Raw genomic sequence first — 12090 nt, 5'->3', positions numbered from 1 at the left:
GAGAGTTGAAAAAAAGGAGCTAGAGAGATGGACTAAGAAGTAATGAAGGACCCCAATAGCTTAGTTGCAGCTATAACAGGATCCCCTTTCCTAGGTCTTAACAAATTGATATGCAAAAAGTTGGTGATGGCATAGGAGTAACAAATGAAAAGCGAAATTGTAAGTAGATAGGTAGATAATAAGGATTTCTGAAATGTTCGTTATGTACCAGGCATTGCGTTAAGTACTGGGGATACAAATCAAATACAAGCAAAAGGACAATCTTTGCCTTCAAGGAGCTTACGTTCAAATAAGGAATGGCAACACATAAAAGACTTAGGAGCAAGAACAGGAGAGAAGTACCTTTTTAGGAAGATGCAAGAGGAGCAAATCCTTAGAATCAAAAGCAGTGAGGAGAGGGATGAAGAAGCATGGTAGGCTTGGACTTTTTCTCAAAATTGACACCTTGAAAGGAATTTACCAGTGGGAAGAGAAGACCATCATGGCACAGGGTTATTATAGGGTGAGAAGGCCCCAGGCACTGAGAGAACTTCCAGGATGAGAGGGTAGCTGAATCTGTATAGGCACAGAATTTAATTGGAGTCAGAGAGTGAGTTGAATTGCATTTGGGAAACTGCCAGTTGCTTATAATGATTTAAGCTTTTCCCTGAAACAAAGGCCCATCTTTTAAACAATTTTCTTCTAGTGATGCTATCCATCTTTGAAGCACAGAATGTCACAGTCTTTGAATAATTCAATTTTTTTTATGACCCAGAAGGCACTGGAGAGAGGCAAGGTGGACATGAGTAGGCCACTGCCTCAATAATACAAAGAATTGCCTTGGTAATGTGGCATAAGAGATAATATCCATGAAAAGTATGGCTGTAAATGCAAGGGAAGTAGAAAAGTGAGAGAATAACCATGGACATCCTTATGCTTCATTGTTAACTACCTGTTTTCTTCATAAGAACCTTGGAGAAAGCCCTTTAGTTTGTTTAGTGGACCCCCAGTTAGATAAGAAGCACATTGACTCAATTCAGTTTTAGTTACAGATCCAGCAAAGTATCTGTGTGAGCTAATTTTTGTTTAATTTCTTAAAATATGTTAATTATCTACTTTGTGAATGTTGATGGAGATATCTTGCATGCTTCCTTTTCTATCCCTTTGCTTCAGATACTCTTAACTGATTCAATTGCTTTATAACATTTTAAACTATATTGGCACTCCACTCATTTTTAAATTTTGTTTTCATTTTCTTATGTGTTTTAGTCATCTCTTTTGTGTTAGAACCTTCTTTTGTAGCATATGTGATCATTCTGGTTCCTTTAACTTGAATTATTCTGTTATATGCCTATATTTAGTCATTTAGGGAAGCAATATTCAATACTAATCACAAAGCTGATCATACCTTTTAAATTGTGATTCTCTTTCTAGGACTTTAACACAGAAATATCACAAAAAGAGAAAAGAGATTCTACTTGTACAAAATATTTTTATATATGCTATATTTGTAATAGCTAAAAATTAAAAAGAAGAAGAAATGAATGAGTAGTGAAGATACTAAGACCCAAAAAGCACAAAATTCCTTCTAGGAGTTTGATAGTGGGAAAGGGGGTGTGGCCAAACAGTTGAGCAGGCTGCGTTTCACAATGTAAAAATGAAATGGGCTAAGGTAGTAGCTTCCCCTTTACCTACAGCTCATCATCATGCTGATTAGAGGTCCTAATTCTTGCAAAGTGGTTTGTATTTACCATATTATTGTCATTACATAAGTTGTTCTGATTTTACTCACTTCCCTGTATATCAGTTCATACAAGTCTTACTAGATTTATGTGAAACCATGACTTTCAAAGCTTCTTTTAACACAAGAGGATTTCATTACAAAAAAACACCTTTAAAAATTCTATTGATAGATTTTATTTTCCATCACTTACATTTCTGAATATATCCCTTCCCACATCCCTCTCTACTGAGCTATTATTATTTTTTAAAATAACCCTTACATTCTGCTTAGAATTGGTAATAAATGTCAATTCTAAAGCATAAGAGTGGTTAGAGCCATATTGTAGAAGGCTTTAAATGCTAGTATAAGGAATTTTAGTTTTATTCTGAGAACTATGGGAAGCCAGTGAAGGTTCTTGAGCCAAGAGGGCAACACAATCATTTGTCATATTATGAAGATTGTATATGCTAAAGACAGAGTGAAGGAACTCAAGGGTTAACATACTGTGAATGCCATGGCTGTCTGCTTTTTAGTAAGTCAACTTTCTAAAAGAAATATTGCACAGGTCCAAAAACTTTAAAAAAAAAAACCCTCTTAAACTTTCTTCATGCATCTAGGTTGGATATCCCTGAATCAATTACTGTGGCCTTAGGAAAAATAACTTTGACCTTGGAGGGCCAGACTTTTATTTCAAACTGGCTATAGCTTCCATAAGAAATGAAGAGAGGCAAAACATAGCAGGATATATTCTGGGAATACAGAATATGGAAAGCTATATTTTGGTTACCTTATGACATCCAAATGTAACTAATAGTACAATTTCAGGGGGCTTAAAAACCACAATTCTGAAATATGATGACTAGTAGATATCAAAGGGACATTTAACTCTCACAAAGGCATCAGTTAGTACAGCCATATAAGCAGATGTAAATAAGGTCATTTGCAGTCAGATGACAAGAGTCATGCCATTTGTGGAAAGCAAGTTGTTCTGCCAGCCTCCCCTGCTGCTCACAAGGAATCTCTATTCTGGAGGAAGAGATGGGGGCAGAGCAAAGGGCTTTCTAACTGGACCTGTAAAACTGTTATACACCACATTCCCACAAGTAGTTGGCTAAGGTGGTTAAACATACAAATCTCTTTTTGATTTCCCTGTAGCCTCAAAATGACATCTTAAAACAATAAATGCTGTAAGCAAAGAAATTTCCATGGCCTAAAATAATATGAAGAAGACATTCCAGGAACAAGGAAATGCTACTTAGACAAGAAACAATTATTAAACTTCGCTAGGAATGGCGCTAAGTTCTGGGGGCACAAAGAAAGGCAAAAACAGTATGTGCCCTCAAGTGAAGTCATTGAGCATTAAGCATTGTAATAGAGGGTTGTCTGTCTATATAGAGAAAGAGTGGAGACCTCCCCTCTCAAAGCAGGGTTTAGGGGAGACAGCTGCTGTTTAACTTGGCCAAGGGAGAGGAGGGGGGGAGTGAGTAGTTCCCTCCTTCAACCTCTTCAAACTGCCTTTTGACTTCCCTCTACTACTAATGTATAGAGGAGAGGGAGAGGGAAAGGGAGAAAGAGAGAGGGGGGGGAAGGAAAGACAGAGAGGGGGAGGGGGGGAGAAAGATCCCTATTCTAGTTACCCTTACTTTCCTTTTCAAGTTGGGGAGCCTTGCAATGGATCAGTGCAACTTCCTTTGGCAAGTCTACTGCTTCTAAGAGTTGGTTTATGAGATTTTCATATGCTATCTTCTTTCCAGCTGTTGTGACAAATCCCCTATTTTTCCTGGTTTATCCTGTGGCAAATAAAATTCCAAATGCATAAGCAGAGTCTGTATATATGTTAACCCTTTTTCCTTTGGATAGCCCCTTGAACACTGACATGATCTGGTAATAATGCATGCCAGAGGTTCTCATCCCCTGTCACAACTGCAGCCCCTGTAATCCTTTCCCCTCTATCCACGTATGAGGACCCATCAGAATATAACTTTAAATCGGGATCAATGAGTGGTGTGTCCCTCAGATCTTCTCTAGTTCTATGCACTGTTTCTACCATCTGGGTACAATCATGTAGGGGCTCTTCTCCCAATGGTAGGTCGGGGATTAGTGTAGCTGGATTCAATGGTGCACATCTATGTAAAGTTAGATTGTCATTTGCCAGCAAAATGATTTCATTCTAGGATAGCCTTGCAGATATAAATACATACCTACTCTGTGATATTAACAGTTTTTCTATCTGGTGGGCAGATTAGACATGGAGCTTGCATACCAGCACTAATTCATTAGCTTTTTTTTAACCATGAGGGCAGCAGCGGAAATGCTGCACAAACAATGCACCATTCCTTTTGCAACCAGATCCAAAATTGCGCTGTAATATGCAATAGGTCTTAAAAACTCAATCCTAGATATTGGGCTATCACTCCAGAAGTAATACCCTTAGCCTCATGGACATAGATGAAAATTCTTGTTGTAGTTAGGTATACCAAGGGCTGGAGCTGTTAGGATAGCTTGCTTTAAGGTGGACAGAGTGTTTAAATGTTCTTTTGTGAGCTTCAATGGCTCCTCAACCTCATTTTTTGTCAGACCTGTGTGATGCTTGGAAATATGTGGATATTCTGAGATATAATGATATATAATTGTAATAACCCATTTGTGCCCAGAAATGCCCTAAGTTGTTTCTTTATACATGGAATACCTAGCTTCTGTATATCTGCTATTCTCTTACTGGATATTTTCCTGGTGCCCTTTTCTAGGAAAAAGCCTAGGTAATCCACTTTCGGGAGAACCCACTGTAACTTTTTTTTGGAGACCTTATGCTTTCTTTTATACAATTCTATTAATAGTCTCTTTGAGTAGTCTTCCAGGCATGTTTTGGCATCAGGGGATACAAGAAGCCGATCATTTACATAATGCACTAGCTTGCTATGTTTGAGTTTTATATTTTCTAGGTCTCTTTTGTAACAGTTAAAATTTAGGGGAGATGGGGTGACTGAGGCAGGTAGAAATTAGTTTCTTTCTGCAAGAAGTATTATATTTTTTAGAGGTTTATTAAAGGTTAAAGATTAAAGAATATACAAGTAAGAAACATGTGCCTAGGCCAGAGGCCTAGACAAAATAACCTCACATCACGCAGGAGACGCGCCTGCTCCAAAACGGAAGTCCAAAAGAGCCAAGACCCCCTCAAAAGCCTTTGAATCAGCTTAAATACCTTCTCGATCTCAGCCCAGGTGAGATTACAAGGCATTCTGGGGAAGTGGAGCAAAGGCTCATGGGGATTGTAGTCCTGTATCAAGTCTATTTTTTTACACTTTTCAGTAGCTAGCAGAAAACTGATGCACTTTCACTACAGGCCTGAATTAAATGAGTCCCGCAGAACTTGATTTTTCCCATGATAATTCAAATATATTTTGGCTATTGGTATGGTGGAGAATTGTAAAATATTGTGTTGTTTAAGCCAATTACGATATACTAGCATGCGTTGTTAGGAATCTCAGAAATGATGTCATTGGGAGATGGTGTGATGGTATGGCTTTTCTTAATTATATTATTATTGCTCTGAGATCCTGCACAAATTGCCAATTTATTGTACCATAAGAATTTGGCATGCTCTTTTTAATAGCTATTATTGGGGTATTATACTCTGATACTACTGTGTGTCTCAATATTCCCTGTTCCAGCAAGCTGTTGATAATAGATGTTATGTCTTCCACAACTTCTTTGCTGAGCTTATACTGAGAGATCTTGGAAGATATATAATCTTTGACCTCTATCTTTACTGGTTGTAGTGATTTAATCATCCCCACATCATTCTTATGTGCCATCCACACACCCTGTGGAATGTCTGTAGGAATGTCATAAAGTAATGTTATAACCTGCTGCTGGTCAGTGGTCTCATCAAGCTGTCCCAGAAATGAGAGGATAATGCTTCAGGGATTGTTTTGGTAAATGGAGGTATATATTCCCTGATGCCTCACATTTTAAAGTTGCCCCAATTTTACAAAGAAAGTCTTGTCCAAGAAGGTTGTCTGAACACCCTGGTATTAGAAGGAATATATGGTCAAAGAATAGTGGACCTAACATTACCATCTTAGACTTCAGTTGCGGGACTTGTTCTGTCCCGTAGCACCTGCCACTGAAACCATATCCTCTATTGTGATGTCCCCTAGAAATGACTTTTGTATGGATCTAGCTGCCCCTGTGTCAATGAGAGTCTTATAACTTTGATCTCCCACTTTGATCCATACATATGGTTCCTGTATCTTTGCCTCATATTGCAAACTAGCTATAGTGGTGTTCAAATGCACAGGTTCTTCATTATCTTTTGCACCTTCTTGCCCCAGGGTGTGTAATGCACTTGTATAGTCAATAGATGTTTTAGGTTTTTCAGATGTCAGAGTGTAATTATCCATCCCCTTTCCAATTATTCCATTCCCATTTAATTCATTATGATTAACTAGCCCTGTAGAATCTTGGACTACTGCTTTCTGTGAGCTGACAGCTTGCTCACAGGAAAGGTTTGTGTTTGAAATGATTCCTGCTTGAGAACTAGCTGGAAGATGTTTCTCTATCAAAAACTTTTCTGTTCTCACTCCCTTAAATTGTTCTTCAGCCCCTGCTTCAGGGCATAGACAGTCATTGGAAGTTTCGTATTGACCTGTGCTAAACCCTTCCCCAGGACTGGTATCCTTGAGTGTTATAAGATTTTTGATATGATCTCGTGGGTAAAAGGCTTTGGCTTTGGGGTTTAAGGTAGTTCTCCTCCTCATTTCTCTTTCCTTCTGCTCCTTGATGTTTAAATGTATCAGCTTTCAGGTCCTGTGAACCAATATCTCTTTTGGCTGCCTTGTCAGAATGGTCTGGAGAATCAAGTTGCTGTTTTAAAGATTTTCTCTAGCACTGTTTGATTTTCCACTTCCCAGACCCATTATGCAAGCTAAAAAATTCTCCAAAAAGGTTTTAATCTGTTCTTTACTTTTCTCCACACAGTTTTGTGTGCCCATGTATTGTGAACCAAAAATGTCATGTTTCATGTCTGTTATTAGCTGTGCAATTTCTCTCTACATCTCAATCATAGTCTGGGAAGATGTTGGTACCCTCAAAAGTAATAACTATAAAAGTTAAAATTAAATCTCAATAATAATATTATATTTTAAGAGATTTATTAATGATCATTAGAAATCAAGGAATAAAGAAGATACAAAATAAAGACCACGTGCCCATGGCTGGTTAGCCATTTTTTAGTCATCCCCACTCACCACCATCAATGCTGATGGTACATCAGAGAGAGGAAGCCTCCAAAGCCCACACTCTTTATCCTCTGTCTACAGGAAGTACACAATGACAGGAAGTCAGTGGGCTCTTGGGATATGTAGTTCTTTTTTAGGTTAACAGATTTTCAATCATACAGACTTCAGGTCATGTGAGCAATAAGATCCAGAACTAGGCATTTTCTTTGATCTCCATGATCTCTGAAACCACTCCTTAAAAGAAATTATATGCCAAAGATAAAACAACTTTAGTTGTCTCTATGGTCTAGGACACCCAGAATATAAAAGAAGGTTCAAAACCAAACCAAATCTATCATTTGTCATTTACTGACTGAGCACCTTTAGCATCTCTCTTCCACCTTAAAATAGGACAGAAAAAGAATATACATAAATCTGAGCCCCCCAGGAAACTTTTACAAAAACTGACCCTGTACTAGGGACATTAGAGATATTGCAAACAAATGTGAAAAAACAGAAATAGTTAATGTATCCTTTATAGAACATAACTCTACAAAACATAAAAATACACAGAAAACATATAAACCCAAATGGAGATTTAACAGTGAAATACTAAAAAAATTAGCAAGTCAAAGAACAAATCTGAGAAACAATAACTATATAAAAGAAAATAATAATGATGAAACAACATGCCAAAATTTTTGAGGGAGCTAAAGCAGTCCACAAATTGAGAATCATATTCTTAGAAACATATTAACAAACTAGAAGAGGATTAATAGACCAAATGTACATTTTTTAAAATTGTAAAGTCAACAAATAAACCTAGAATCAGCACAAAAGAGGAGATGTTAAAAATTGGAGGAATTAGACAAATTGGAAGCAAAAAAAGAAAGGATAAATAAAACTGAAAGCTCTCATTCTTTGAAAAGACAAATAAAATTAATAAACGTTTTTAAAAGCAAGCAGAAAATCAATCAATAAAATTGCAAATAAGCAAAGTGAAAAGACAGCAAAACATGAAGAAATATAAAATACCCAAACTATAAGAAGACTAGATAGAGATCTTAAATCAGTCTCCAGAAAAAGAGCTAGATCTAGCTGTAAAGAACATAGCAAAGTTTTAAAAAAATTCCCTATCTTAATGGATTCATAAAATCCTATTATATTTCTAGAGAACACTTTAGTACTTCAGAAATTATACTGAAAAATTAAAATAGAAAGCACCTTCCCAGAATCTTTTAGGAAACAAATAACGTCCTACTACCTAAGCTAAGGGAGGATAAAACACAGAAAGAAAACTATAAGCCAATATCATTAATGAACATTGACTAAGAAAATTTTAAATTAAATTCTATCAGAGTATGGCACTTGATGCAATAAATTATTTATGATTAAATGGCATTTATGCCATGGATGTAAGTTTGATTCAATATTGGGAAAACAATTAACAAAATTAATCATATTGAAAGCCAAAACATCCAAAATCACATGATCATTTTAGTAGTCAGAAAATTTTTTTTTTACAAAACACCAGCACTCTTATGCTAAAATCCTTAAAAACTATAGGTATAAAGGGTTCTTTTTTAAAACATAAAATGGATCTATCTAAAATCAAAAGCAATCATCATATGTAATTGTAATTATGACTTTTTCCAGTAAGTACAAGAGTGAAGCAAAGATGTCAGCTCTCCTTACTATTATTTCATATAAGTCTAGAAATATTAGCCACAACAACAAAAAAGTAAGAAATTGAAGAATAAAGATAGATAAAACGGAGATAAAACTATACTCTGTTTGCTGAGGATATGATATTTTACATGGAAAAGCCTAGGAAATTAGCAAAGAGTACTAATTGAAATAACTTCAACAAAGTTTTGTTATAAAATAAATCCACAAGGGGGTCAAGCTGGATGTCTGATTAGATTAAGAGCCAGGCCTAGAGACAAGAAGTCCTAGGTTCAAATTTGGCTTCAGACACTTTCTAGTTGTGTGACCATGGTCAAGTCACTTAGACCCTATTGTCTAGCCTTACCATTCTTCTGCCTTTGAACCAATATATAGTATTGATCCTAAGGCTCAAGGTAAGGTTTAAAAATGAATGAATGAATTAAGTAATGAATGAATGAAATAAAATAAATCCACAAAAATCAGCAACATTTCTATATACAATAGGGCCCCTGAATCCAAAGAGGATGTGGGTTAAAACCACAGATATAAGTAAATACCTGCTAACCCCCACATATATGTGCTTTTTCTCCCTTCTCCTACTCTGCAGCCTCCCACCCTCCCTCGAAAAAAAAAATGTGGAACTAATTAGCAGAAGAGGCTGCTGGGGCATACTGCTACTGCTGGTGGACTTTCATCGGTGGACTTCAGGGCCTCATGTTGACCACAAATAACTGAAACTACAGAAAGCAAAACTGTGGTTACATGGACCCTCTATAATAATAACAAAACATAAGAAGCAGTAATAGTTAGTGAACTTCTATTCCAAATAACTACAAAATATATAAAATATCTGGAGATCAGCCTCCCAAAGAACATGAAAGACTCATATAGATTCAATTACAAAGTGTTTCTTAATAATAACGTAAATGGCTGAAGGACTTTTCAGTGGTCCTGACTAGACCATGCCAATATGATAAGAATGATAATACCATAAAAATTAGTTTACTCTTTTAATGCTGTGGCGATCAAATTACCAAATAGATATTTTACCTAGACTTTGATAAAATAATAGCAGAATTAACTTGGGAAAATGAATGATCTATAAAATCAAGGGAAATGGTGAAAACAGGCAGGAATAAAGGGGGAAAAACTTGCACTTCCAAACTATATTATAAACTGGTTAAGTCATCTAAACTATCTGTTATTGGTGATGGGGGGGAAACCAATTATAAAAAGGAAATTCAGAAACAATAAAATTCAGTAACTCATTGTTTAAAGTAGAAAACAGTTCAACTAAGGAAAAACTCCCTATTTGATTTCCTATGGGGAAACAGGAAAGTAGTTGGACAAAAATTAGGCATAGAACAATACACCATGTTCTGCAATATATTCTAAATGAATGCGACTTTAATATTAAAGATCATGCTATTAAAAATGAGAAGAGAAATAGTTCATATATTTCTAACAGCTAGGATAGAAGATGCAATCTTACCCACACAAGAGAGGCAATTACAAAAGATAAAATAGGTAACTTTATTTATTTGAAACTAAAAAGCTTCTGCACTGACAAAATTAATACACCTAGGATAAGAAAGGAAGTTGGAGAATGGACAAAAAAAATCTTTTTATATGATACACACATACCTACATTACCAGTAGCCATTTCCCAATAGATATGTGGTCACAGGATATGAACAAATAGTTCTCAAAAGAATTGTCAATGTCAGCAGGGTAAGGGGGCTCCAAGAGTTCTTAGCTCTCAGACTATCACATCATTCCCCCCAGCCTACCTATAATTAGATAGGAAAAATTAGCAAACAACAAAAAAGCACCTAACTAAAGAATTTTAATGGAGACAGAGCACGGTACAGACACAGAAGGGAACAATGAAAGCAAAAGAAATTCATGGAAAGTCCAAAAGAAAAATATGGATTGGACACAGATTCTGGAAAAACTAAAAAGACATCAAAAACTAATTAGTAGAGGCAGAGGAAAAGTTGGAAAGAGAAATGAAAATGATAAAAGGAGAAATGAAAGTGATAAAAGAAGACAATGAGCCAATTAATGACAAAGGAGAACCAAAATCTGACAAAGGAAAATCGGCTCTTAAAAATCTGAATTGACCATCTAGAAACTAATTATTTAATGAGAAACCAAAAAACAATACAGCAGAATCAGAGGAATGAAAAAAAAAACAGAGGAAAACATGAAATATTTTATTGAAAAAACAACTGACCTAGAAAATAGATCTAGGAGAGACAATATGAGAATTATTGGACTATGTGAAAGCTATGATCAAGAAAAAACTTTGGACATCATATTACAAGAAATTATCAAAGAAAACTACTTGGAGATCCTCAAACAAGAAAATAAAATTGATATTGAAAGAGTTCACAGATCACCTCCAGAAAGAAATCCTTAAATGACAATTTCCAGGAATGTAATAGCTAAATTCAAGAACCACCAAACTAAGGACATTCTTCAAGCAGCCAGAAAGAAACCATTAAAATACCATGGATTTACGATCAGCATAATACAGGACCTAACAGCTTCTACATTAATGAATCGAAAGGCGTGGAATATGATACTCAGGAAGGCAAAATATTTGGGTTTACAACCCAGAGTCTTTCAGGGGGGTAAAATGGACATTCATTAAGTTAGAAAATTTCCAAGCATTCTTGAAGAATAAACCAGGCCTAAACAAACAAACAAAAAAAAAAATTGAAGTCTAAACTCAAGAGAAACCCGAAAAGGTAAATGAGATTTGCAAGAAAAAGCAAGAGATTGGAATTTTGATCAACCACCAATCAACCAGAGGGAGACAAGATTCCAATAGAATCTTGACAGGGGGAAGTTAGGAACCCAGCTGCTTGGATGTGGATTTTTTCTCTCTGAATATTAAGGGAGGAAGGTGAAACCAATTCTTTTTGGTCATTGATTGTTCCCCTGACCGAGTACTGAGAGCACTTTTGAAACCTAGCTCAGAGGGAATTTAGTCAAACCTTTTTCCTGTCAATATCCCCCTTCAGAAAAATTAACTTTTGTTTCCTGAGTTGAATATCTCATGAAAATCTTCAATCAACAGAAAATCTTAGGCAATTAGGGATACCTATTTCCCCCTTTCCCCCTCCCTCTCCTAACCTCTTCTCCTTTAAAGAATAAACTCCTGTAGTTAAAAGATCTAAATTGTGGAATTGATTATTGAGGAAACCCTTGGAGCTTACCATTCTTGAGAAGAACCTTTAGATTCAGTTGGGGAAGGGACAGGAAGTAATGTGGGGGAGGAGTATAAGATCCAGCCTTGCCTCTTAGCTGGCTTCCTTCTGTTGCTACCTCTTATTACCACAAATATTCTTGTATTGCCCTCTATTACAAGTAATAGAAAAGATAGAATGAATTTACTCAGAAAGGGTAGGGAAGTAAGCTGATTATGATGATATGATGTATATGTAAATGTGATGATATGAAATGATATGTATGATATGTATGCATATGAATGAT

General features: G+C 36.0%; 1 protein-coding gene across 5 annotated transcripts in view; it reads left to right on the top strand.

Moving 5' to 3' along the window:
• Positions 1-12090, top strand: part of ARHGAP39 (Rho GTPase activating protein 39) — a 426284-nt gene that overhangs the window by 234378 nt on the left and 179816 nt on the right. The gene's annotated exons all lie outside the window — the stretch shown is intronic.

Source organism: Monodelphis domestica, chromosome 3 (assembly GCF_027887165.1).
Source record: "Monodelphis domestica isolate mMonDom1 chromosome 3, mMonDom1.pri, whole genome shotgun sequence".
In the NCBI taxonomy this organism is placed as follows: Eukaryota; Metazoa; Chordata; class Mammalia; order Didelphimorphia; family Didelphidae; genus Monodelphis; species Monodelphis domestica.
This window is presented reverse-complemented; position numbering and strand designations above follow the sequence as displayed.